Source organism: Mustela erminea, chromosome 8 (assembly GCF_009829155.1).
Source record: "Mustela erminea isolate mMusErm1 chromosome 8, mMusErm1.Pri, whole genome shotgun sequence".
NCBI classification, from domain to species: domain Eukaryota; kingdom Metazoa; phylum Chordata; class Mammalia; order Carnivora; family Mustelidae; genus Mustela; species Mustela erminea.
The window spans coordinates 102905863-102932866 of NC_045621.1; the positions used below are offsets into that span (position 1 = coordinate 102905863).

Consider the following 27004-nt stretch of genomic DNA (forward strand, 5'->3'; position numbering starts at 1 on the left):
ACAATTTACAGACGAAAAGAGAAAGGGGAAAAAAAGTCTGACCCCAAATGATACTATTCTTAACGGTGCCGGAAAAGACATGAATGAGCAGGGAGGGGAACAAACTCCTGAGTGACTGTAAGAGAAGGTAAAGGAAACCAGAGTGTGGGTGGGTCTGTGAGTACTTTGCTCTCATATTATGGAAAGAAAGAAATTTCACTGAAGTAATTTTGAGGCTTTTTCAAAAAAGAAATTTTTATATGTGGTTCTAAATTATAGACTCGAGTCAACTCTGAGGAACTTCCCACAAGATTAGTATCTAAATTCCCCTCCTCTCCACAGACCTGTGTCCTGTTCCCACTAATACGGGTAGTCCTCTAAGAGTAAGTGTGTTTCTGGCAGACATCAGGTTCAACAGCAGTGTTTCTGTGTGATGTTGTGATAGAATAAGGAATATATATTTGGTCTTTGTCCCTGGTTCCTGTCACAAAGAGCTTCTGAACCCCCTGGAATCTCCAGAGTGTAAAGAGTGTCTTTGGTATACTGATGAGATGACTGAGGGACTCCTACATAGCTCGGACTGGAGGGCTTGGAACTTTTGTCAGCTGAACCTCCAGGGTTGGGAGAGAGCTGGAGATTAAGTTGATCATCTCTAGCCAAAGATTTAATCACCCATGCCCACATAATGAAGCTTTCATAAAAACCCCTGAACTGCAAGGTTCAGAGTTTCTTGGTTGGTAAATACACTGAGGTGCTGGGAAGATGGCCCACCCAGAGAAGGCGTGGAAACCCCAAGCCCCTCTTATAAAATGCATCTCTTCCATTTGGCTGTCCCTGAGGTGTAGTTTTCTTATAAGTCATTCATAGTAAGTAAACTGTTTTCCTATGTTCTGTGAGCTCTTCTAGCAGATGATCAAACCCAAGAATGGAGGCATGAGAGCTCCTACTTATGGCCAGTCGGTCAGAACTACAGGAGGCTGGTGACTTGTAATTGTCCTCTGAAGCCAGGGTGGTCTTGGGGGACTGAGGCTTTAACCTGTGGGGTCTGACACCCACTATAGGTTGTCAGGGCCAGAACTGATTTAACCTGTGAGGTACCCAGTTGGTATCTGGAGAGGTGGATAATAGGGAGCTGTTGGAAGGGAAACCCACACATTTGCTGTCAGAAGTGCTGGAATGTAAAAACAGCCTATGTTTCTGTGTGTCCAACATACTGAGTTAAAAAGGGATTGATATCTGCCAGAACTCTTTCAAAAGGGCTGTTGAAGAGCTCCCCCAAATGACAATAGTGATTCCTCATTGCCAATCAGTTCCTCTCTGAGAATATTTGCCTTGGGGACAAATCTTTGCTGAAAGCCCACTGTCCTAATGGTCTCTGTTGACTCCTTTAGAAGGGAAGATGGTGGGGCACCTGGGTGGCTCGGTGGGTTGGGCCGCTGCCTTCGGCTTGGGTCATGATCTTAGGGTCCTGGGATCGGGTCCCGAGTTGGGTTCTCTGTTCAGTGGGGAGCCTGCTTCCCTCTCACTCTCTCTGCCTGCCTCTCTGCCTACTTGTGATCTCTGTCAAATAAATAAATAAAATCTTTAAAAAAAAAAAAAAAAGAAGGGAAGATGGTAGAAGGGAACTAGCATGGTTGGGTGTCTATTAAGTGCCTTCTCGAAGTTATCTCACTGTCACTTATTCTTAATCAGTTCTTTGGGGTTGTTATTGCGCTCATTTCACAGATAAGGGAACTGAGTCCTAGAGTCTTGACTCCAAATCAAGAAGATCTAGCTCTTCCACCTACTAGCTGTAACTTTTGGCAAGCTACTTCACTCTCTATGTTCTGAGCTCCTTAGCTGTAAAATGGGAAGAATAAGAAAATTCCTCTGAGAGGATGGAGAGAATACATTGCAAATCATCTCTGGCCAAAGAGAAATAAGTGACCAATAAATATCAAGTACTGCTATTATTGTTATGGTTACAGAAGTTAAGTAGCTTGCTCAAATTAAAATTGCTTTTTAGTGGCGTCTGGGTGGCTCAGTTGGTTAAGCATCTGTCTTCAGCTCAGGTCATGATCTCAGGGTTCTGGGATCAAGCCCCACATTTAGCTCCCTACTCAGCAGGGGGTCTGCTTCTCCCTCTGTCTCTGCCTCTCCACCTCCCCAACACACGCTCTCTCTCTTTCTCTCTCTCTCTCTCTCAAATAAATAAATAAAATCTTCTACAAAAATAAAAAATACAATTGCTATCAAGTGCTAATGCTGATTTACATTCCTGTCTTAGTCCAAAGTACATTCTCCTCATTACTCAGCACTCTTTCTAAGCTGAGGATGAAAGACAGAAAGACAGAGACACCCATCCTCGCCCCTCAAGGGGAATCAAGGTATCTAAAGGTATGCATTTGGTCCATGTTACCTCCTGACCACAACATTGATTGACTGATTGGTTGGTTTTGTGGTTTATTGGTCAGAAAGTGGGACACCTGGGTCTTTGGAACCTGCTGTGATGTTCAGAAAATTTGGCTGACTTGGCAGTGGGCAGGGCTAGAAGCTGGGACTAGACCAGCAAGGGTTCGGGCAACTGGGTTACCACAGGCCTGGTACAGGAGTGAGTACAAAGCCTAGGCAATATGTCTGTGAGCTCAACAGGCTAGCAGTCCAGGAGGGTCTGGACTATGGGGTCAGGCAGGCAGGCTGCTGGGGGATATGCCCAACTCAGCAGGCTATGGTTGAGCTGGAAGAAAACCATGGAGCTTAAAGCCAATGAGTTGACCTGAAGCCATGAAAGATGAATCTGCTTCTCCTAGGGGATCACAGGGAGGGGGCTGACTCTCAATAATGGCTCTGGCCATTCCTTGACTCTTCTAGTGAGGGTGTAGGAGTGGGAGGTAAGGGTATGTGTAAAGAACCCACATGAAAATAGGAGCTGGACACTATCTCTTTCACCCTACGCATTTTACACATGGTGGTTTTGTTCTTACCACATGCTCATCTAGTAGCTAGTCCCACCTCTAGGATACCAGTAAGGAAACTGAGGCTCATACAAGTCAAATAATAATGCTCAAGGTCAGTGTTAGATTGTCAAATAAGCCAACTAAAAGTCTGCTTAGGAGATTTGCAAAGCATGAATACTTAAGCACCATTTTTAAAACTGATTGTCAATTTGAAATTTCTAAGGATGCATCAAAGCAATCCTTGTTGGAAACATCAGAACTTTGTTGGACTTCCTTACAATTGTTTTGATGTCTTAAATGGAATGGAAGGGGGAGGGTGAAAAAATGGCTTTCTTCCCATTTTCCTCTCAGCTTTAGTGGGGCTAGGGGAGAGAAAGAACCATTTTCTAGAAGACTTCAGCAAATTTCCTCCATCATCTTTTGGCTAGGACAGGGTCACACATACATCCCCCCCTTCGCCCCCCACCCAGATCAGTTACTGGCAAGGGAACCAGCATTGCATTAATTGTCTTAGAATAATCACAACTTACACTATGAGGCAGGGCAAATTGTCACACCATAAAACTGGATTCGGTCAGCAAGAAGAAGGGGACAATGGCTGTGAAGTATGCAATCAGGGGAGCTATCGCAACACTTCTGGATGCTCCAGCATCACTGGGGAACTAGTGAAGCATGGACCACTCATGTACCAAATAACAGCCTTGGGTTAGCATTATGAGGGCATTAAGGGATTCTTACGGAGACTTGAATCTCACGACATAGTATTGTTAGTACTGTGTTCTAACGAAAGCTTCTGTGCACCACAGCCCCTAATTCTTTTACTTTCCTTAATCAGCTAAACTCCTTGTGACCTATCTTCACTCTGTCTCTACTTCCCACTCCCTCTTCAACTCATTGTTATCTGCCTTCCACTCCTACCTCTTCCTTGCAACTGTCTAGCAAAGGTCATGAATGAACATTGAACCCCCAATTCCCAGCACACTTTCCCACCCATGGTTTACGCAGCTCTGTGACACACAGCATGGTGAATCCTTCAGACAGTCTTGATAAGCTCTCCTCCCTTGAGGCCCGAGACCCTACTTTGTCCCCACCCTGACTGGTCTACTATAGGATCTATTTCCAAATATTGGGGCTCACTCCCCAGGATTCTTTCTTTTCCTTCTCTTCTTTCATCAGATACTGTTCTGAGGACATGCACTACTATCTCCAATATCTAGCTTCCATGACGGCTGAAGACATGAGGTACAGACTTAGAAGTTTGACTGACTTTTGGACAGTTTTACCTGGAATCACACAAGCACCTCGAATTCAGTTTCTTCTAAGTTGGCCTCATCATTATGTCTTTTAATTATACTCTTTTTTATCTTGTGCTCCTGATCCTGGTGATTGGCCATCCAGCCGGTCGGCCAAGCCAGAAAACTGGATCCCACCTGGATCGTATAAGAAACGATCAGGTCATCTTGTTTCTATTTATTTAATATCTCTAAGTATCTCTGTTCTCTTTTATATCCACAATTTCCACTCTGGTTGAACACTTATCATAACCTGTTGGGTTATTATGAGGGTCGAAAGCACTTTCTGGTTTTACAGCTCCATTGTGGGAGGTCAAAATTAGATGTGATTAGACTTCCTGAAACCTCCACATTGGAGTTTCCTTACCTGTAAAATGGGGACCCTAATACATGCCAAGAGAAGAGCTGGAAGCATAAATTCAGTAGTGTGTAGAGTAGACATGGCGCTTAGTCAGGGCCCCATCTGTGATAACAGTGGCTACTCATGGAGCAGTCCTACTCTGTGTGAGGGCAGCTCCAGGTGTTTTATGTTTGTTGGCTCCCTTGATCTTCATAACAACCCTTTCAGGTAAGTGGGAGTATTCCCATTTTATAGATGGAGAAACAAACACGGAGAATTTGAGCAGTGAATTCATAGGGCCGCCATAACAAAGTACAGCAGACTGGGGGCTTAAACAACAGAAATGTATTTCCTCATGGTTCTGGAGGCTAGAAGTCCACAGTCAAGGCGTTGGCAGTTTGTTTTCTCCTGAGGTTTCTCTCCTTGGCTCACAGATGGCTACCTTCTTTTTGTGTGTTCACATGGTCCTCTGTGAGTGTGTGTGTCTGTGTCTAAATTTACCAGTCATACTCGATTAGGTCCATAATGATCTCATTTGAACTTAATTACTTCTTTAAATGTGCCATGTCCAAATACAGTCACAGTCCGAGATACTGTGGATTAGGACTTTGGCATATGAAAGGGAGGGGACAGAATTCGGCCCATAACAAGAAGCTTGTTCAATATCACACAATAGTGAATTTCAAAGATAGGATATGAATCCTGGCAGAACAGCACAAGGTACTGTGCCCTTAAACACAAAACAACTCTACCTCTTCATGACTGGAGATGACTTAAATTAATCCATTGGCTTTAGCTGTAGGCGCTTGAGTTCCTAACAAATGTGTTATAAATTATCTGGGGAGAGATACGCAAATATAAGGACTCGTTTCTGGAATATTAGTATAAAGCCAATAGGATGTCCTCAGCCACAAAACAAAAACAAAAACCAAAAAACCCCCACCTTCTCAATAATTTGAAAGCTCATCTTGTCCACTGAACTCATCCAGCAACTAAAGGGTTTGATGTCATTGATACCAAAATAATTCACATCAAAGTTAAATCTATTATTCTGTAAATAAAGTCCTTTGGAAATCGCTTCAAAGAGACTTTGACATTTTAGCTCTATTCTGAATTACCATTTCACATTCTTCACTTCACAGGAGCTCTAAAACAAGGGCACTTGTGCCTTCCCATTTGGGTTAACTTGACTTTTAGCTAGAGCAAAGTACTCAGCGCTCGCAGTACTTACCTAGTTTTTCTTCTGTTATATTTTAGCCAAAGTTCCAACAGCAATGCTTCAGGACAACTTTAATGGTATATGCCAGGAACTGGAGCAAGTGCCTTACGTTAATACAAACAGGTCTCCCCGTGTCTGGCCTCAATTCCATGAACACTTAGCCATTTTGTCTTGTGTAAAGAGGAGGAGAATATTGGTTCCACCTTTAGGTCATCCCCTTCTCCATTGATCTACAAAGTCCTTTGGGGCAGGTGCTGTGTTGCACTCATCTCTGCAAACCCAGATCCTAGCATAGTGCTGGGCACACAGATAGCATTCCATCAAGCCAGATGCTCAGTTCTGCTGCTGGGGTTATAGGTCCTAGCCTACCTCCTGCTTCAACTGGGATTCATTCAGAATAGGGGTTGGTGTTGGGGGTGGTGGTGCAGAGCATTTACAAGGGACAGAAAGCATCTTTTCATACAGGAACCTGAGTGGTACAGATGATATTAGATGGAGTTTGACAGTATTTGCAAAAGAGTCAAGTTGTTGGGAAAACATCTAACTTCCCAAAATGACTAAGTTGGAGGACAGGAAATTCAATGTGTAGATGTTGTTGATATGCTCATTTATTTTTTTTTTTTTTAAAGATTTTATTTATTTATTTGACAGAGAGAAATCACAAGCAGATGGAGAGGCAGGCAGAGAGAGAGAGAGAGGGAAGCAGGCTCCCTGCCGAGCAGAGAGCCCGATGCGGGACTCGATCCCAGGACCCTGAGATCATGACCTGAGCCGAAGGCAGCGGCTTAACCCACTGAGCCACCCAGGCGCCCTGATATGCTCATTTAAAGAGAAAAGATATGTTTTATAGCTATCACATATAAAGTTTATAATAATGCATGCTCCCTCTTCCCTATAAACCAAATGGAGGTACAGTTCCAACTATCTCCTCTGTTGGTTGATGCTTCCCCTACTCTTTTCCCATGAAGACTAGATCTGTGATTCTGTAAAATCCTTCCTTACCACCTAAACGGAGAAAACATCCACATATGGCAAGATTCTGATATGTGCTATCATTCCAGATTCTACAAGCTCAAAACAGAAACAAGACACAGCTTTGGAAAAATTCTCAATGCACTGCCACAGTTAAATCAGGAATATCTTAAAGCATAAAATTAATTAGTTAATTAATTAAGCAAACACGTTAGGGCAAACGCCCAGTTGTAGAAGCAAATAAAACTAGCTGTTGAAGAGAGATACCCTGGAGGGGAAGCTCTCCTCCCCCCTTCACCTCACCCCCACCCCCCCAACCCCCCACCCAGACACTTTGCCATTGTTTGGCTGAGCCCTGGGCAGGGCCTCCAAATAACCCACTCTCCATCAGGCAGGAATGAATTACTTCTCATCTACAGAGCGAGTCTTAACCATTGCTTGGTAGCACCCTGTGCCAGGCAATGGGCTCACTGATTTAGTAGTAGCTCTTTTCCTGTTTACAGCTCCATAAGCATCCACAATCCTCCTCGAGGACGAGACACTTGTCTAAGCACATATGGCATGTCTGCCATACCCCAAAGCCCAGCTTCCTTCCACAGAACCTGAACTTCCCAGACAGCACAAGGGTTTGGCTTTGTCGGGAAAGATGTGCTCATTAGCTACAGGACTGAGAACAGCACAGGATTTAAAGACTGCTGAGGAGCAAAGGCCAGTGTTTGCAGTGTGCGGCAAACTCGTGGACGGTTGCTACTCTTTGCAGTCACTCTTTGCACGGAGGAAGACAGCTCAGTGTTTCCTGGAGTGGGTGCAGGGTTCAGAAGAGGAGGCTCGGAGCACAGGTCAACATGGGGCCATAGGGCATGTGCTGTCCCCACAGCTGTCTGCTCAAACACCTGATACAGGAAGGAGAAACAAAAACCAGAATACAAACCTGTTTCGGCAGGAGCAACTGGTCCAGATCTCTGAGCTGGCAGTGCCATTGGAGACTGCGGCCATGCGGAGATACGAGGAAGACCAGGAGGGTTGGGGGAAGGCAATGAGGAGCATGTGGGAAGGGGGGGCGAAGTTATTTGATGGTTTCAGTAACTGTCTTTGAGTGCCAGGCACATAGTGTAGAGCCCTTTTTATAGGAAACTTCAGTAATCTTCCTGAGGCTAGCAGCAGCTCTCCAAAGTATCCCCAATGGAAGGACACTTGGCAGAATACACGCCAATCTGATGACAGTAGTCAAGTCTTGAGAGATGGGGAAGGCCAAAGCTTGTGCCCGGCCATCAATGGAGACACTTGCTCTCTGTGCACTATCATTTCTTTATTCTTTTTTAAAAAATTTTTATTTATTTATTTGACAGAGAGAAAGAGATTACAAATAGGCAGAGAGAGAGGGGAAGCAGGCTCCCCGCTGAGCAGAGAGCCCGATGTGGGACTTGATTCCAGGACCCTGAGATCAAGACTTGAACTGAAGACAGAGGCCCAACCTACTGAGTCACCCAGGCACCCCTATCATTTCTTTTTTTAACAAGGAGCATATATTATTTTAATACTGATGTAACCAGAATGCAATAGATTAAACATGGATCATGTATGTAAGTTTCTTGTCAGTTGCAACACACAGTGTAAATATACTTGACAAAGAGAAGCACAGGAGAGAGAGGGGCCCTGACACCTGTGTCACAGGCAATCTGTCATTCTCCATAGTGGCAGACGCTGCTACATATCTTCCAGGTCCCACTACCCCCCACCCCTTCTCTCTTGGGATTAATATGGAAGGCACACCACATTTGAGCTGGGAACATGGCAGCCATGGAATAAAGACCCCATTTCCCAGGCTCCCTTGCATCTAGGTGTGGCCACCAAACTAAGCCCAAGCCGGTGAGGAAGGGACATGCAGCAGCTTCAGGAAACCTTCAAACGGCAGGCAACTGGCTGTGCCCCCATTTTCTTTGTCCCTTTCTCAGTGGTTTCCTGAACTACAGATATGTTGGAGCTCTAGTCACCAATTTCGGCCATAAAGATGACAGTGACCTCCTCGGGATAGCTGATCAGGGAGCTGGAAAGAGCCTCGAGCTGAAGACCTAATAGGACAGGTCCATGCCACCCCAGGACGGCCAGACTCTCTTCAGTTTTTCACAGGAGAGGGAAATGAATCCTTCCTTGTATGAACCACTGTATTTTGATTTTTCTGTCAAATGTACCCCTTTTATTCCTCCCTTTCCAGTCCAGGTTCACCCTACTGAGGGCCTACTGTATGCTGAGCATCCTAGTAGGCACTCCCATGTGTCTGTGTGATCCAACCCTCTCGAACCTGTCTCCCTCCTGCAGATTCCAGGTTACATTTAGAAGCAACCTAAGCCAACACCTACATTACTGGTTTCAAGTATTTTTAAAGCAGCAGCCATTTACTGTTTCCTTCCTCTTCCCCACCAAACAACGATCCTACACATTATCTCCACGTTATAAACAATAACAACAAAAAAACCCCCAGCAGCCCTGGGGACACCTTCCCAGAATCTAACACTCAGTACTGAGTGTGCCTGGATATTAACAGTGCACAAGCTATACTCTCTATATTGGGGGGGGGGGGCAGGGACAAATTAGCTGGCAATTGCAATAGTGTAAAAAGGACCATGAGAGGGATGGATACCTGGGCCATGGGAGCACAGAGAAGGAGCATGTCAGCCTCTCTTGTTTTTTGTTGTTGTTGTTATTTATTTCTGCTTCCTCTCTGCCAATGCATAAGGTCTCTTAGGAGCCCCTCTGCTAAGCCAAGGGGGCTGAAGCTGAGCCAGAGTCTCCATTGTTCCTCTCTGTGAGCCCCTGAGTGTGTTACAGACCATGTACTTATTAGTGGTCTATTGTTAATGACCGTGGTAAGCTATCCAAACTGAGTCTGTATGAATCTTCAGAGGTTTCTAGTTACAGGGAGATGGAAATCTCAGAATAAAATCTGAGGCTTTTTGGTTTCTAATGGATTTTTCAGGAAGCTCATTGGTCCCTCTTGAACTGTTTTGTGTGTGTTTTCCTCTGAATTTCCCAGCTATTATGCTGAGCACCACCTCAGACTCAGCTGTCTGTCATTAGCATCACAAGGAATCCGCAAGCTGAGCCTTTAACCAGGACTACACAGGCCAGCCCAGAAGGGAGTGGAGTTGGTGATGGGAGGAGAGTGTGTTGGGGCCAGAGCTTGGTAACATCTCGAAAGGCACAGACCTGGAGATGGAAGCTTTAGGTGCTCTTGTGAAAGCTGAGCTGGCCAAGTCCACAGCGTCTGGTGTTGGGGACCCAAAAGGAGAGCAGGGAGCAAGAGAGGAATATAGGGTCAAAGGGGTGGACAGAGGTGATTCACTGGCACGTAGTAGGTCTACTATAAGTATCTCCTGGAGAAAGGAAGGGTGGAGGGAGATGGGGCAGAAGGAAGGAAAGAGGAGGAGGGGAGAGGAAGGAAGGAAGGGAGGAAAGAAGGAGGGAAGGAGGGAGGTGGGGAGGAAAGGAAAGAAAAGGAAGAGTTGCAAACTCCAAGTAATAGGCAGCCAAAAAAGAGAGCCACGGTTGTCTCAATCAAATAAACAAGACAAGAATGTGCACACAGGGACACTGAGGAAATGCTTCAGCTGGCAGAAAAACACACACACATACATACACATACACATATACACATATACACATATACATATATGGGATAGCCAGCTTCCAAGATGGGCCCCAATCCTTGCCCCTCGGTTTTTACACCCCTATGTCGTTCCCTCCGACACCGAATACAGCTGACCTGTACAGCTGATAGGATACACAGAAATGATGGTGAGTGACTTCCGAGACTGGGCCCTAAAAATCACAGAGGCTTCTGCATTGCTCTCTCTGAGATCACTCATTCTGGGGGAAGCCACCTCTCATGCCATGAAGACGCTCAAGCAGTACCGTGGGGAGTTTCGCACCAGTGAGGAACTGGGACCTCTTGTCAACAGCTTGTGCCAGCCAATCAGCCAGCCATCCTAATGAACCATCTTGGAAATGGATCCTCTAGCCCCACTCAAGCCTTCAGCTTCAGACGACAGCAGCCCACTCTCAGATGTCTGACCCATAGGAGCTGTGAGATGATAAATGTTTGCTGTTGGTTTTGTTTGTTTGTTTGCTTGTTTATTTGTTTTTAAGATTTTCTATTTATTTATTTGACAGACAGAGATCACAAGCAGGCAGAGAGGCAGACAGAGGAGGTGGGGGAAGAAGGCTCCCTGCTGAGCAGAGAGCCTGATGTGGGGCTCGATTCCATGACCCTGAGATCATGACCTGAGCTGAAGGCAGAGGCTTAACCCACTGAGCCACCCAGGCGCCCCTGTTGGCTGTTGTTTTATGTCAAACAACAATAGATAACTAATACAAAATATGTATTTTCCATGGATAGATTTTTAAAAAGATTTTATTTATTTATTTGAAGAGAGTGAGCAAGAGAGAGAGAGAGAGAACGAGTGAGGGACAGGCAGAAGGAGAGGGAAAAGCAGACCTCCCCCCGCCCCCCACTGAGCAGGGAGCCCGACTAGGACTCAATCCCGGGACCTGGAAATGGTGACCTGAGCTGAAGGCAGATGCTTAACTGACTGAGCCACCCAGGCGCCTCTGATGCGTGTCACTCTTAAGCAGATTTTTTAAAAAATTTGCATCCTTTCTTTTTCTTTTTTCTCTCTCTTTTTAAAAAAGATTTTATTTATTTACTTGACAGAGAGAGAGATCACAAGTAGACAGAGCAGCAGGCAGAGAGAGAGGGGGAAGCAGGCTCCCTGCTGAGCAGAGAGCCTGATGCAGGGTTTGATCCCAGGACCCTGAGATCATGACCTGAGCCGAAGGCAGAGACTTAACCTATTGAGCCCGCCAGGCACCCCTGCATCCTATTTTTTTTAAAATTAATATTACCTAATAAGCATTTTCTACGTCAGTAAAAGTTTTTATAAGCACAATTAAAAAAAAATAAACACAGTTTTTAATGCTTGGGTAATATTGTCTGTGTTTGTTTATTTTAAGTCCTGGGTTGGGGGGGGGGTGTTGGTAAGGGACTCCTGAAGCTCAACCCAGCATCCTTAATTTCAAGGTGCATTTATCCAGGGAAGTGTGTTGGCTTCCACAAATAGGTACAACTGCTGTGGTTTTTAAGATTCTCTGTTAGAAACTTGGAAGCTCTTGATTCTGTAAGTGATTGCCTGTGAGTACAGCTGTTCTACCCTCCTCCTCACCTGTGTTCTTCTCCCCAACCCCTACCCCCAATTTGGCTTTTAGACTAAGTTTTCCTCAGTTCTCAAAAAACGAATCATTGCAAGTAGAAAATGCCAATAAAGTTTTCTTGCCACCTGACTTCTCACATCAGACATGGGCTGATACTAGTCATGCTTTCCCAGAGGCCCACTCAAGGCAAATGATACCATTGGAGAATGATTTGTTAAATATTCTCTATTTTCTTTTGCCCATTTCCAAATTCCTTCATTTAATTTTAAATTTGATTTTAATAGACTATGGATTCCTGTTGGATTAATCTTTATGGCTCATCAGAACTTTCAAATTTCCCTGATTGCAAATTCCCTTTACATGTGATTTTCTTCTTTCTAGAGTGTCTTTTTTACACCCCAGGGGACACCTGAGTCTGTATTTAAGGAAGATACACGGAAGTGCTTGGACTGGTCCAAGAAGTGCCTGGGCAGTGAGAAGGGGAACACAAGCAGGGGAGTGGAAGAGGGAGAAGTAGGCTTCCTACTGGGCAGGGAACAAAATGTAGGACTTGATCCCAGGACCCGGGACCACAACCCAATCTGAAGGCAGACGCTTAACAACTGAGCCATCCAGGCTCCCCGTCAGACTAACTTTTATTTTATTTTACTTTAAAGATTTTACTTATTTATTTATTTATTTATTTATTTGACAGAGAAATAGAGAGAGAGCACAAGCAGGTAGAGTGGTAGGCAGAGGGAGAGGGAGCAGCTCCCTGTTGAGCAAGAAGCCCAATGCAGGACCCTGGGATCATGACCGGAGCTGAAGGCAGTCGCTTAGCTGACTGAGCCACCCAGGTGCCCCAGACTAACTTTAAAAAGAAGGAACAAGGGGCACCTGGGTGGCTCAGTGGGTTAAAGCCTCTGCTTTCGGCTCAGGTCATGATCCCAGGGTCCTGGGATCGAGCCCCGCATCGGGCTGTCTGCTCCGCGGAGAGCCTGCTTCCTCCTCTCTCTCTCTCTGCCTGCCTCTCTGCCTAGTTGTGATCTCTGTCTGTCAAATAAATAAATAAAATCTTTAAAAAAAAATGCTTAAAAAAAAAGAAGGAACAATGCTTACAGATTTAAGCTCCAGGTATAAGGCTTTCCCTGTCCTCCACCTGCCTCTGTCTTTCTCTGCCTCAAGCCGGATGCCCAGGTAGGAAGGAAAGTGTTCAAGACTGTGTGACTTTCATCATCCCCAGAACAACTATTAGTATTAGAGTCTAAAGAGGCTCCTGGCTGGCTCAGTGAGTAGAACATGAGACTGCATCTTCTGGTTGTGAGTTCGAGCCCCACAGGTGGGTTAGAGATTAAAAATAAAATCTTTAAAGAAGAAGAAGAAGAAGAGGAAGAGGAGGAACTAGTAATGGCACAACTGGATTGGTATTTATAGGACTTTATAATTGGCTGATTTTGGTCAAAGAAACATTGTTTGTCTCGCTCATGGTGGGTAGTTGTTTTCATTTGAGTTCAGCCTAAAGAGAGTTGAAGAGAATGGAGCATGACCTTAATTTGGAGATTAATATATTACTGGATTTTGAGATTGAAGGGGAAAAAATGTATAACTTGCCAAATTCCTTAAAGAACAGCATAGTTTTTCCAATGAAAATTACCAGACCATTAGTAACATACTGTTATTTATCAAACATTCCATCAAAGATCACGATATACATGAATTAGATCCAATCCAGGAGCTCACTGCCCTTACTAGAAATTAATACAAATTTCTATGACTAGTAATGAATTTTAAGAAAACCATTCGTTGCCTTCCATTAGATGTTTTGCTTTGCCTCCATCAAAAGTTTAGATATAAATTTGGAATCATCATTGAACTGGTTAAATACGTAACAATCATACATCAAGTTTCTAGCAGTTTACATCTCGACTCTTAAAGCAGACTTTTCAATTTCCTTCCCTTGCACCTGAGGCATAAGATAAACTCCCCTCAGCATCAAGTTTCCCCAAAGCTGTGATTGTTGATCAGGGATGGGACCTAGGGAGGGTGCGGGTGATATATCAGAACGGGGAAGGGAAGGGAGGATGAGACACAGTATTGACACAGGAGCTCGGTAATTCTGACATGCCCCTTATGGGGAGATATTGTTACTGTTTTCATTGTTCTTCCAGATTCAGTCTGCCCAAGCCTATTCTCTCCTTCCTCGGGAGCATGAAATTAATTTTTCCTAAATCACTGAATACCTCTTCATACTCCTTACACACTTTTATCATCTGCCACTTAATGTTCATACTCTCCAGCTTGACTTTCAAGAAATAATTCCTCCCATCCCCACTCCCTCCACCAAGGCTTTTTAAGATTAGAAGTTAATCATAGGAGCGCCTGGGTGGCTCAGTTGTTAGGCGTCTGCCTTCCACTCGGGTCATGATCCCAGGGTCCTGGGATTGAGCTCCGCATGGGGCTCCCTGCTCAGCGGGGAGCCTGCTTCTCCCTCTCCCACCCCCCCTGCTTGTGTTCTCTCTCTCACTGTATCTCTCTCTGTCAAATAAAATCTTTTTTAAAAAAAGTTTATCATATATCCTATTGCTCCTTGCCTTAACACTACCCTTTGAGAATGGAACTAGAGAATCACTTTATTTCACCAAGTATTTCTGGGGATCTAAAAATAAATGAAAGCCAGGATCAATGTTCTCAGAAGCTTTAAAGTCAAATGGGGAGAAGAGAGCAACTGACCCATTGCAGTGTCATGGGCTATGTGCTTTTCTGGAGATGCAGAGTTAAGTCGGGGTGGGGGGGGGAGGGGAAGATCAAGGCAGGCTTCTCAGAGGAGTCAACCTGAGTGCTGAAATCTTAAAAGGTGAGTAAGCGTTTGGCAAAGAAAGGAAAAGCAGGGCAATATAGGCGGAAGGAAAAGACTGCACGTAATGAGATGAGAAGGAATAATCGCCTTATGATAGAGGAGTCATCTGTGGGTGAAACATGTGTGGGGTACAGTTGATAAACGTATTGCCAACAAAAACCAGGGATTACTCAAGTCCAATCAAGGTGACAGGATATTCTCAAAAGTGGTATAAAAACAAGGAAAGTGGTAACTTAATCTGGTGTATTGAACCCAGCTGCTGGAGGCGTGATGGACAGAGGGGACATGCCAGAAGTGTGGGAGGCTGTCAGAGGCTGTCCGTATTTATTAAGCATTATCCAAGGGGGTGACAAAGGCATGGCGTGGGCGTGAGCACTGTTTCACGGAGAAGAGTGCTCTATTGTAGAGAAAGATCTTCATTCTCTGTTCCCTAAATAATTTGCTCATGCCTGTGGACCTTCATACTGGAAAAAAAGGTAACCTTACAGCAAACATCAGTGTCTGGTCCCTAGGAAAGCGTATTTGCTTTAAAAAGAGTGACCTTGGTTTATAATCAGCTTCTGGTCCCTGGTAATGCATATTTGCTTTAAAAAAGAGTGACCTTGGTTTGTAATCAGTTTCTAAAAAATTTTGAGCATCTGTACAATGCTAAATGCCCTCTGCAAAGCTGAGGACAGGGCTCTCAGACCTGGTGGCTCCACGAGGCTATGATGCCTTGGGGGCTCTGAGTAGTCAGTGGGCCTCCCCTTCAAAAGCAACAAGAACAACCTGTGTGTCCTGTTACTATTGCACGTATTGCGTGTCTGTTGTCTTCTCCTTGCCCTCACCTCCCTCCGGAATATAATCTAGAATGGTAAGACTCAAGGTGCCTCTCCGTAGATGGTCTATCCCCAGTTCATAGTAAGAGAAATACCAAAATGCAGATTAAGCAGATAGAACCTGTTAGAGAAATTTAACAGAGAAATTGATTTCCGTTGAATCTAATAATTGACCTTTGTATTCTATTCGTATGTGTTTGTCTTCTCGTTTAACTTTCTAGTAATTTATTTTTATTTATATTTTACAAAAATAATTGGGCCATAACAGATTGGTCCCTCACTTGAGGCAGTTTGAGAGGTGCTGATCAAGAGGGCAGAGATCCTCATTTTGCACAGACGCTGTATTATGTTTGGTGCCTGTCCAAATGGGAGCTGTGGGTCTCAACATTGTTGCCCAGTAGAATCAACTTGGGAGCTAAGAAAATCTTTGTCTACACCCATAGTTGTAAGAGAAGCCTGGAGCCCACCACGGCCAATTAGGTGACAATAGAGGTGGGATCAGAGTGGGCCAAAGTCTTCTGCACTTACTAAAACTTATTACTAATGTGTGGCCAGGAATGAGACTATTAATGTGGGTGGTAGCCAACTGATGACCGCAAGTTGAATGAATGACCAAAACATGTCAGCTAGCCAACAGCAGGTGTTTATTGCAGTGCTGTACTTGGTGCTGAGTAACATGCTACAAAGGTGTGAGGATTAATCAAGATGTTTTAAAGGATTTATTTATTTCAGAGAGAGAGAGAGCAAGTCTGTGTGGGGGCAGGGGGCAGAGGAAGAGAGAGAAAGAGTCTTTTTTTTCTTTTTAAGATTTTATTTATTTATTTGACAGAGAGAGAGGTCACAAGCAGGCAGAGAGGGGGGTGGGCAAGCAGGCTCCCCGATGAGCAGAGCGCCCGATGTGGGGCTTGATCCCAGGACCCTGAGACCAGGACCCGAGCTGAAGGCAGAGACTTAACCCACTGAGCCACCCAGGTACCCCAAGGGAGAAAGAGTCTTTTTCCAAAAAAAATTTTTATTTATTTATTTGACAGACAGAGAGGCAGGCAGGGAGAGAAGGAAGTAGGCTCCCTGCTAATAGAAAGCCTGATGCGGGGCTCAATCCCAAGACCCTGGGATCATGACCTGAGCCAAAGGCAGAGGTTTTAACCCACTGAGCCACCCAGGCACCCAGGGGGAAAGAGTCTTAAGCAGACTCCAGGGTGAGTGCAGAGCCTGACTCCAGGCTCGAAATGGGGCTCAAAGTGGGGCTGGAGGCGGGGTTCCACGTGGGGCTCCAAGGGGCGCTCCATCTCATGAGCCTGAGACAACCACCCTGAGATCATGACCTTGAGATCCCGACCTGAGTGGAAACCAAGAGTCAGTGGCTTAACTGACTGCATTACCCAGGTGCCCCTTAAGATTTTCTAATCTGATGTTAAGGCTCCTACAGACAAAGCCAACACAAAGAGTACAGACCATTAAGAAAACACAGTATTCATCTACTAACAAAGGAACAATTTATACACAATGAAGGGATGGAGCCCATCTTTTTCTTTTCCTTGTCTTTCTTTTAAGCAAAGGGCACATCCAATAATATTCCACCTGATGGGAGATTCCTCAGCCTGGCGCTTTCCATTTGGTCCAAGAAGCCACTAGATGTCACTCAAGGTCCCTCAGGCTTCCCTCTCAAGGCTCCACCCAGCCATCAATTCTCTATCAGAGAACTGATGGCTGCATCCATCCATCCCTGCAGTCCATACTCTCAAAGGCAGCCAGGCAAAACTGAGGCCACAACATGTACTGGTTGACTGGGTTCCTTCCACTGCTTTCCCTAGCATCAGAGACCCACCATTCCTTCACGTATTCGAGAACAGTAACTGAGGGCTGGTGTTAAGATCAGATGTTACGTTAAGCCATGATGAAATAATGGCGAGCCATGGATCCTGTCCATGGAGTTTAATCTATGAAAGCACTTATACTAATTTGTATTGTTTATTTACTTAATAATTCTCCCTCAGACCAGAGGCTCTCCAACTTTTTTGGCCACCACACACAAAGGAAGAGAAACATTTTACATCACAACCCACATACACACAAAACACACAAACATACAACTAATGTTAAAACTTCATAGTACCAGGTTTACCTTCACTTTGTGTGATATGCTCTATTTTCTAGGCTAGTCTAATTCATTTCTTTTTTTCAAGATTCTGGTTATGATCTACCACACTGATTTTGCAATGCATTAATAAGTCACAAAGTAAGAACAAAAAATACTTGCCTTGAGGGCAAAAGCCACCTCCTACCTGTATTTCGGATGCCTGGCAAATAGTAAGTGAGCAATACTTTTTTTAAACAAATGAATGTTTGAATTTTTTTTAAATGAATGAATATTATGAGAACAAATTCACATTAACATTAAGTAAACTAAGATAATTTAGATATAGATCTAAAGTGCCTATAATATGGATAATATGGATAAGTCGAATAATGTACTCATATATACAGATTATATTTATATATATCTACAAATAATATTTCTTTCAGATAACATACAGATTATACACTAGGCACACAATATATACTGTCAATGTAATTTAATATTTTAGTCACACTCTAGAGCTCATGCATTTTTTTAATTCAAATGGCTAAAAACATGTTCATCTTGGAAAAAAGAAGTCATAAGGAGAAATTAACTTTTTTTCCAGGTATTAAAACTGATTAGAAATTTTAATGGCGACAAAGCTTGGCATCGGGGACTGGGACATGATGTGATGTGTTTGGGGTCTGGGGGTGTACAGTCAAGAAAGAATTCTCGGGACATCTTCCATGCAAAAAAAGGTGGTTTTATCAAAGCACGGGGACAGGACCCGTGGGCAGAAAGAGCTGCACTGGGGTTGTGAGGAGTGACTGATAATATACGTTCAAGTTGGGAGGGGGTTAGGGTTAGTCTAAGTCTCTAAGGAATTTGGAAGCAAGGTTTTCAGGATCTTGAGAGGCTTGCTGCTGTTAAGATAAGGTCATTTACTACTGTTTAGTAAAATATTAGTGGTGAGACCCTTCATATGTGTATCAGTGGGTCATAGGCTTGGAGGATGAGTGTTAACATATATTGGGGGAGGAGGTAGAGATAAAGGAAGTTTCCAAAGTGATTTTATATATTAAAGAAGACTTACAGTATCCTGAAAGGTGCGCTAACGTCGAGCTAAGGTTGTGTTTTACCTCTAGCAAAGTATTGACATTGAGGCTCCTTGAGCTAGGTCGCTCTGCCTGTCTCAAGTACTTGTCAATGGGCTGGAAGTTGTAAGGAAATTTAATGTCTTCTGCATTTCTCTTGTCTGTGTTCTCCATATCATGGCACATAGAATAATGGCCTCCAAAGATGTTCACACCTTCTGGCGCAGAATGATCATGTGAATACGGTAGATTGCATGGCAAAAGGAACTTTGTAGATATGATGAAAAATAAGGATCTTGAAATGAGATTATACTGGACTGTCTGGGTGTTCCAATGTCATCACAAGGGTCTTTATCTGAGGGTTGTGGAACATACAGAAGTGATGAGGCAGAGATGTGAAGACACAGGCTCCTGTGTTTGAAGATGGAGGAAGGGACCACAAACCAAGGAACACCACGGGCCTGAGAAGCCAGAAAAGCCAAGAGATTCTCCTCCAGAAAGAACATAGCCTAGCAGTCCCTTTTGGACTTCATATGTCCTATTCATATGTCCTATTACCTTTCACCAGAATTATTTCCAGATGGTGACAGATTTAAGTATTCAAAAAAGGGAAAACAACTGAAAGTATTGGAAGAAAATGTTTTCATTTTTGATTGAGGAAAATCCCAAACCTAGAAACAATAAGAGGTGGATAGTAGTAACTCACACAAAGTTGGTGGGTGCAACTTGGCAACATTTATCAAAATTAAACATGCCTATATACTTCAACCCAGCAATTTCATATCCAGAAATTCATCTTAAAGAAACACTTTGTTTTACGTACAAAGTTTTACGGTGAAAAATCTTTAAAAAAAAAAAAAAGATTTTATTTATTTATTGACAGAGAGCGATCACAAGTAGACAGAGAGGCAGGCAGAGAGAGAGGGGAAAGCAGGCTCCCTGAGGAGCAGAGACCCCAATGCGGGGCTTAATCTCAAGACCCTGAGATTACGACCCGAGCCGAATGCAGAGGTTCGACCCACTGAGCCACCCAGGCGCACTGGTGAAATGTTCTTTACAACATTGTATCTAATACCAAAAAACTGGAATGACCTAAGTGCCAATTTATTAGACAAGATTAAATATATTATGGCACAGCCCTTAGAAAGATTGACATGTATCTATCTGTTCTATTAGAGACATTTGTAAGTGAAATATGATATATATAGTATAATCTCTTTTGCATAATTACCTACACAGAGAGAAAATTCTAGAAGTATACACAAGAAGCTGTTAATAGTGTTTATTTCTGGGCTGCCTGGATGGCTCAGGCATTGAGCAGCTGCCTTCAGCTCAGGTCATAATCCCAGTATTGTGGGATCAAGCCGGCATCTGGCTCCTTGCTCAGCGGGAGGCCTGCTTCTCCCTCTCTCACTCCCCCTGGTTGTGTTCCCTCTCTCTCGCTGTGTCTCTCTCTCTCAAATAAATAAAATCTTTTTAAAAAAAGTTTTATTTCTAGAGAGTGGGACTGGGAGTAGGAAGTCTTTGATTTTTAAAGTTTTACGTTTTTCTATAGAGTTCTTGCTCTATAGAACTAGGGATTGCTAATTTGGGCCTTCTGCTGCTTTAGAAAGGAAGGAAGAAAAGACGGAAGAATTGCTGGCAAGTGAAGAAGAGAGGGCCATGCTGACAGAGTGACCAAAACTGGGCGAACTGCTTCAGAAATACGTGCTATTTAAAAAAAAAAAAAAAAAAGGAATTATGGGGCGCCTGGGTGGCTCAGTGGGTTAAGCCTCTGCCTTCAGCTCAGGTCATGATCCCAGGGTCCTGGGATTGAGCCCCGCATTGGGCTCTCCACTCTGGGGGGAGCCTGTTTCCCTTCCTCTCTCTCTGCCTGCCTCTCTGCCTACTTGTGATCTCTGTCTGTCAAATAAATAAAACCTTTAAAAAATAATTAAAAAAAAAAAGATATTTAAAGCAGCTCCATGATTAAAAGAAGCCCAAGCCACAGAATTCTGAACTTGGAAAAAAGCGTAAGACTTCCTTAAAGGTTTAAACTCTATAAATTGTTTTGTTTTGCTTAAAGTTATTCTGGAAGATTTCAGATAGGTAAAAAGATGAAATTCTCCCTTTGCCCCTTTGTTGTCAATCTAACACAGATTGATACTCAATTAAGGTCCCATGTCAGAGATCAGGTATTTGAAAACCTGTGTGACTTGTATGTTCCACCTCATCAGCTTAGGCAACAAAATCAAGTCACTTTTTTTTTTAAAGGTTTTATTTGTTTATCAGAGAGAGAGAAGAGAGAGAGAGCATGAGCAGGGGGAGGGGCAGAGTGAGAAGCAGACTCCTCACTGAGTAAGGAGCCTGATGTGGGACTCAATTCCACGACCCTGGCATCACAACCTAAGCCCAAGGCAGAGGCTTAACCGACTGAGCCACCCAGGCATCCCCAAGTCACATGTTTTTTAATATTTAAAATTCACAGTAGTCTGAGTTCTACCTAGCAAGTTGAGTCCAGATTTCCATCGGGGTTCTCTTCCCTAGATATCTCCATTGACTTAAGCGTCATTTGTTTCTTCCAAAGGGATCCTCCCAAGTTGCTGATGGCAGGGCCACTCAGTCTCAGTGCCTGGTCAAACCTCATTCTCTGTTGCCTTGTGGCTGCCAAAGTTCACTGTCAAGGCCCAAGCAGTGTCCTTGGCTGCACAGGCTAGAACAAATGCCTATTCCTTCTTGGCTGTGGCTACCGAGGGTTAGAAGAGGTCCAAATGTTAACCACACAGTGCAAAAAGACAAGTCCTCTCTTGCCAACAACCTCCAAGCATGGACACAATCCTTGCTCTTTCTTTCCCAAAGTACAGCCAAGGGCAGGCTGTAGACAAAGAGAAAAAAAAAAAATCACAGTCAATAGCAGTGTCTACCAAATCTAGCAATGTTTGGGGCCATTTTTTAATTTTTATTTTTTGGAGGGGCCACTTTTAAATGAAAAGAAAAATCTTGCTAACCCTCAAATGTAAAATTAAATTATTTAAATTATGTCTCGTAATCATGTGTAAACATAAGACTAGGCATAAAGTCCTTACTCTCCCAGCTTTTCTACACTTATAAATTAGAAAAATTTTGCAAATTAGCAAAATTAAAAATTCAATTAATACTATTTATGTAATATAGTAGATGATGTTTTGCTGAAATTAAAATGTCCCTTGTGATGAGAATATGGAACTCATTTCTACAGTATGGGTTTTTAAGGGCATGCTTATAATCAACTTAATTATCCAACATTCTTCTCTGAACTTCTGTGAAACTTTGGTTCAGTGTGCCATGAGGACGCTTGATCTTCACTTAGCCAGAATGCTGTTATTGCCACAAAAAGTATTCGATTTTTTTCTCATTTGCCTAAGAAAATTAAAGTTACAGTTCTTGGTGCCAAATGCAAAATCAAGTGGCAGTGTTTCATTACAAGGTGGTCATCAAAATGATCTAGAATAGGCATTTTTAGTTTTGAAAGATATTAATTTAAAGAAGAGCAAAAATTTACACATTTTTATAGTGAATTTGCAGTATATATGATTCCATTTATATGAAGAATCCAGAGAAGGCAAATCTATAAGGATAGAAAGTAAATTAGTGGTTGTCAGGCTGAGGGAGGAGGGAGTGGAGAGTGACTGCTAATGGTTAAGAGTGTCTTCTGGTAGTGATGTTCTGGAAGCTGCATAGCTTCGCAAATATGCTAAAAAGCATTGAACTGTATGCTTTAAAAGGATGAATTTTACGGTATGTGAATTAGATATCAATTTTTTTGGGTGGTTGGGAGTGTTTATTTCCCCTTCCCCCCGATGAATGATGGCTGTGAGATATTTTTATATCAGTTTTTAAAAAGTGACTTCATAGTTTTCCTAAAGAACTGTAGATGGATATGAGGCTTACACGTATTTAAAGGGCTCATCCTGTGGAGTTTCCCAAAACAAAGTGTGTCCCCTCCAGCCTCTCTAATGTTGAGACTCCAGCTGTGTTTATGTTACAAGTCAGATACGAAGATGATTGCCCTCAACCTTTACCAGGTAGTAGTGGTGATAAGACCCACTCAGGGCTAAGTATCAGGTATTAAAAAAAAAAAAAAAAGACAGAAAGAAAGAAAGGGAGGTATATAAACCAAGAACTATAAATGTCAAAGGAGGAAGGAGTTCTTACTTCTGATGAAGTCCCACATGATCTTTGGTTGGAGGATACTGGGTGTTAATAGGTGGAGATCCTGGATGTTGATAGGTGGAGATGAAGTGAAGAGCATTTTAGCAGGGAAAATAGTATGAACAAAGATATGGGAAATGGAGAGCTAGAGCCGAAAGCATTTATGGAAGGATGAATGAGCACTCGCTGGAACTAAGTTCTGGGAAGGAAAGTAAGTTGAAGAGATAAAGCAAGAAGAATATGGACTGACAAGCTGTCTTTTTAAGATGGAAAAATTGAGAGGGCATGCGAAGGAGAAGATAGTAGAAATCTCTGTCTCTCACAGATTTGTATAAATTTGCAAGATTTTATCTTGTAAAAACCAGCCCCGATTAATTAGGCATTTTGTTGACTTGGAGCAAAAGTGATACTTGAAAGAAGGCTTATATGAATTCAGCGCTGGTGGGGTACTAACGCTAAAAGCAAGGAAGAGCAAGAAAGGACCAGGCTACAGGAGTGGGCACTGGCAAAAATGATTGCAAAAGGAGGTGTGCTGGTCCCCAAATCCCTCCTCCCATCATTTCAGCTGGCATCACTCAGCCCGTAGGCATCAGTTTTATCACAATGAGTTTATAGCATCAGTAAAATACGACTGCACCTGACATGGCAACACCAAATTCATATGCGTTATTCGAATGAATTAATTCAATTTTTAAAGCACACCATTCTTGACACACAGAAAGCACCCAGACCATTCGTTTTATAAAAGAACATTGTTTGTTCTTTGTTTTAGTGTCTATATTTAGGAGAGGAAATGATTCAAAACTGCATCCTAAAACCTGTATCCTCTATTAGTACTGAAGTTGGAACGACCTGGGGCCAAGAAGTCTGGTTTTCCCCTTTAAAACTTGGGTTTCTGCCCCTCCGTCGAGTTCCTTAGGTCAGTAGGTCCAGCAGGGGTCGCAGTTCAAGTAACGAATTGCTGCTAGGCCATGGGGCGGGGCCACAGCGCCCCGCCCCTCCTCCTGCCCTTCCTTCCCAACCTACCCAGGTCCGGCCTCCATCGCACCTGCGTGTCCCCCCGGCGCCCGCTGTGGTGCAACCTCTTCTGCGGGCGCTAGCTGGGAGGATTTCGGCCTCGCCTCTCGCGAGATCGCCTCCAGTTGCGGCCGCCGCCGCTCCTGGCCGCTGAGTGGCGGCGTCTGCGCAGCCGCCATGTTCGGTTGCTATGCTGTGGCCTGGGAGACGGGGTGTGCTTGAGGGAGGAGGAGGAGACGGAGGAGGAGGAGGAGGAAGAGGAGGAGGACAAGGAGTGGATAGACTGAGCTCCTCTTGCACTCTCACACACAAACGCTGGCCAGGATTGTCCGCCTGCTCTCGCCGCGCTGCGCGCTTTTCCGCTCCTCGCGGCCCCCCCACATTGTTCTCTCAGGACTCCTGAGTCCCCAGGGGCTGAATTCGGGGGCCTGAGCCGGGGATAGGAGAGACTTGGCTTTGGTCGGAGGTTTGGGGCCAGCCCCCACCCCTGGCGCCCCGGGGCTCCCCTCCCCCACGGCACTTTGGGGGGTGTGGATTATCTCATCCCCGCAGGGAGGTGGGAGAGCGCGCCGGCAGCCAGCCTCCCGCCCGCCTCCCCAGCGGCGCCGGTCCGCGGCAGCCCCGCAGTATGAGGTGGTGCTGGCCGCTCGGGGCCGTGGCGCGGCCGCTGCGGCGGCGGCTGCTAGGGGGGCGCTGAGGGAGCCCCCGGGAGCAGCGCGGCGGACGCGCTTCCCCCCGGCGCGCCCGGGCCTCGAGGCTTTTCTTCTCCAGCCGAGGGGACGCGGCTGTGCTACGAAGGTAAGAGGCTCTGGGGTCCCGACTGGCCTCTCGGCCCTGCGCTGTGCGCGGAGCTGTTACCTGGGTGTGGGAGGCGAGCCAGGTAGGGCTAGCCGGAGGCAGCAAGGTTGATTTAAGAGAAGGAGAAAAATGATGCTTGTTCCCCCCGCCCCCCTTTCTTTCCGGGACCTCAGCTTTCGCAGCTCCTGGGGGTTATAGTTGGAACATGGGTGAGCTAAGGGAGAGAGGATGGAATCGGTGCGGAGATGGAATGTTCCACAGGACTTAAAGTCTAGGTACGATTTTAGAATCTTCTGAGTTTTCCATTGTTGGTAGGATTCCTTTTTTTTTTTTAATTTTAAATTAGGTTGTATGAGTGCTTCTTACATATGCTGCCTGGGCAGATTGTCCGTACTATTGAAGTTTTAAGGCTCTTGTGAGTCTACCGGTATATACTTGTATTTAGGAATCTGTAGTTGGGCCAAAAAAAGTTGAGATGTAGCTAAGTAGATGTACTGATGCATTTCCCAGGGTTTCCTTAAAATGGAACAGTTTACATCCTACATATATTTTTGTGATACGTATATTGGTGTGTCTGCGAAATTTGGAAGGGGAGGCTTTTATGTCTAGGGTTGCCTCTTATAGTGACAGCACTATGGACAAGAACGATTTTGAAGGATTTTTCAAGCGCTTGTTCCAGGGGAACCTGTATATCTTCAATATACCAACTGCTTTTAAATCAGAGTTGGAGTAATATTAGGTTTATGAGACCAAATCTTGGGTCTGGTTGAAAACTACAGCTTAACACATTTTTATGGAGGGGGAGAAAAAAATCACCCAAAAGCCAGTATATCCGACTTCTAAAAGATGGTTTGAGTAAAAAGACTATGGAACAGTAAAAGCCCGGACATTTTTTTATCCTGATTTTGGAACCTTAACTTGCCAGAGAGAACGATTTTTCGTTTTTTTTAGGGGAGTAGGAACTGACCTTAAATAAATGATCAGAGTCCAGAGTGTGCTTATTGAAATAGAGCTAGATATATCAATTAGATCTTAAATTTGATGAATATAAATTCAGCGAATTTTTACGAAGGAGATTTTTCATAAGCCTAAGTTTGTATAGAATTTTACTGACTCAAAATAAGAGTGCAATCTTTTGTGGACCCCACCATTTTTTGACAGAATAAGTTTATGCTCCAGTTACCACAGAATTTATTTTTATGTCTCTTTCTGTTTTTTGTTTTGTTTTACTTTAATGACACACGTATCTTTGTTAACTGTTTTTCACTGAAACATGCGCATGGTCCAATATTGTGTTCCTGAGTGGTTTGGTTTAATAAAAACAAACAAACAAACATGGTCTTTCAGGCCATGGAATATTTATGATTTAGCTAATCTGGTTTAAATATTTGGCAAGAGATTAAAAAAAAAGCCATCACTATTTTGTAGTTTTTATTAATAGTAGGTTAAAGTTTATTAAGCTAGGAAATCACATGTTAACTGAAAAGTAGCAATGAAGAGGATATGACTTTCTTATTGCCTGTTTCCTAATCTGTTTAGCTTTGGGGCTGTGGGTATCGAATTGTTTCAAACCCGTGGTTTTTTCTTATGTTCTGAGTATCTTTTAGGTTTTTAAACGTAAAATATGTTTTTAAAATGTCCCTACTAACTTGGTTACTTTAAATTTGTGACACCCAATTTCTAATTTAGGCTAGGCATAAAACCAGCATTGATTGAACACACTTGCTAAAAATACTTTCTGGGTCAGATGTACTTAGAGTGCAGCCTCAGGAAAATTCATTTGACCTATTCTAATGCAACCAATGTACACTTCATTATTACTGAAGGACTTTAAAAAATTATAGACTCTTACAAATTAGATTTCATCAGTTCAGGCATAGAAGCCTGACTTTTTTTAATGTATAAAGTACTTTATGTAGGATAGTGATGAAGACTTTTTTTTAAACTTCTTTCATTAAAAAAAAAAATTATGTGACCCACTCCGTAGACTATTGTTACTCTCTGATTTGTATATTCAAAATATTTTAGTTTTATCTAATAAAATTAATTAGAGTTGTAAAGTAACAGTATAATATGCAGTGTTTCTCTTTAGCATTTATGTGAGTTGTTCTGAACTCTTTAAGGGGGATTGTTGGTCATGTTTTGAGTGAATTATCTTTAAGGACCAAGGTAAGAGAATGCCAGACATATTTCAAGGAGACATTGAGGGGTCCTCTTCCCCTGCCCTTTGGGAGTTAATATGGTCAGTTTTAAGCAACAAGAA

General features: G+C 43.6%; 1 protein-coding gene across 3 annotated transcripts in view; it reads left to right on the plus strand.

Annotated features, from left to right (window-relative positions):
- The first annotated feature begins 24642 nt into the window (after positions 1 to 24642).
- PTPN4 (protein tyrosine phosphatase non-receptor type 4) overlaps positions 24643 to 27004 on the plus strand; it is a 221962-nt gene continuing 219600 nt past the window's right edge. For all 3 annotated transcript variants that reach the window (XM_032353878.1, XM_032353880.1, XM_032353879.1), the window contains exon 1: positions 24643 to 24741. The gene's annotated coding sequence lies outside the window, so the exon portion shown is untranslated. The remainder of the gene's footprint in view (positions 24742 to 27004) is intronic.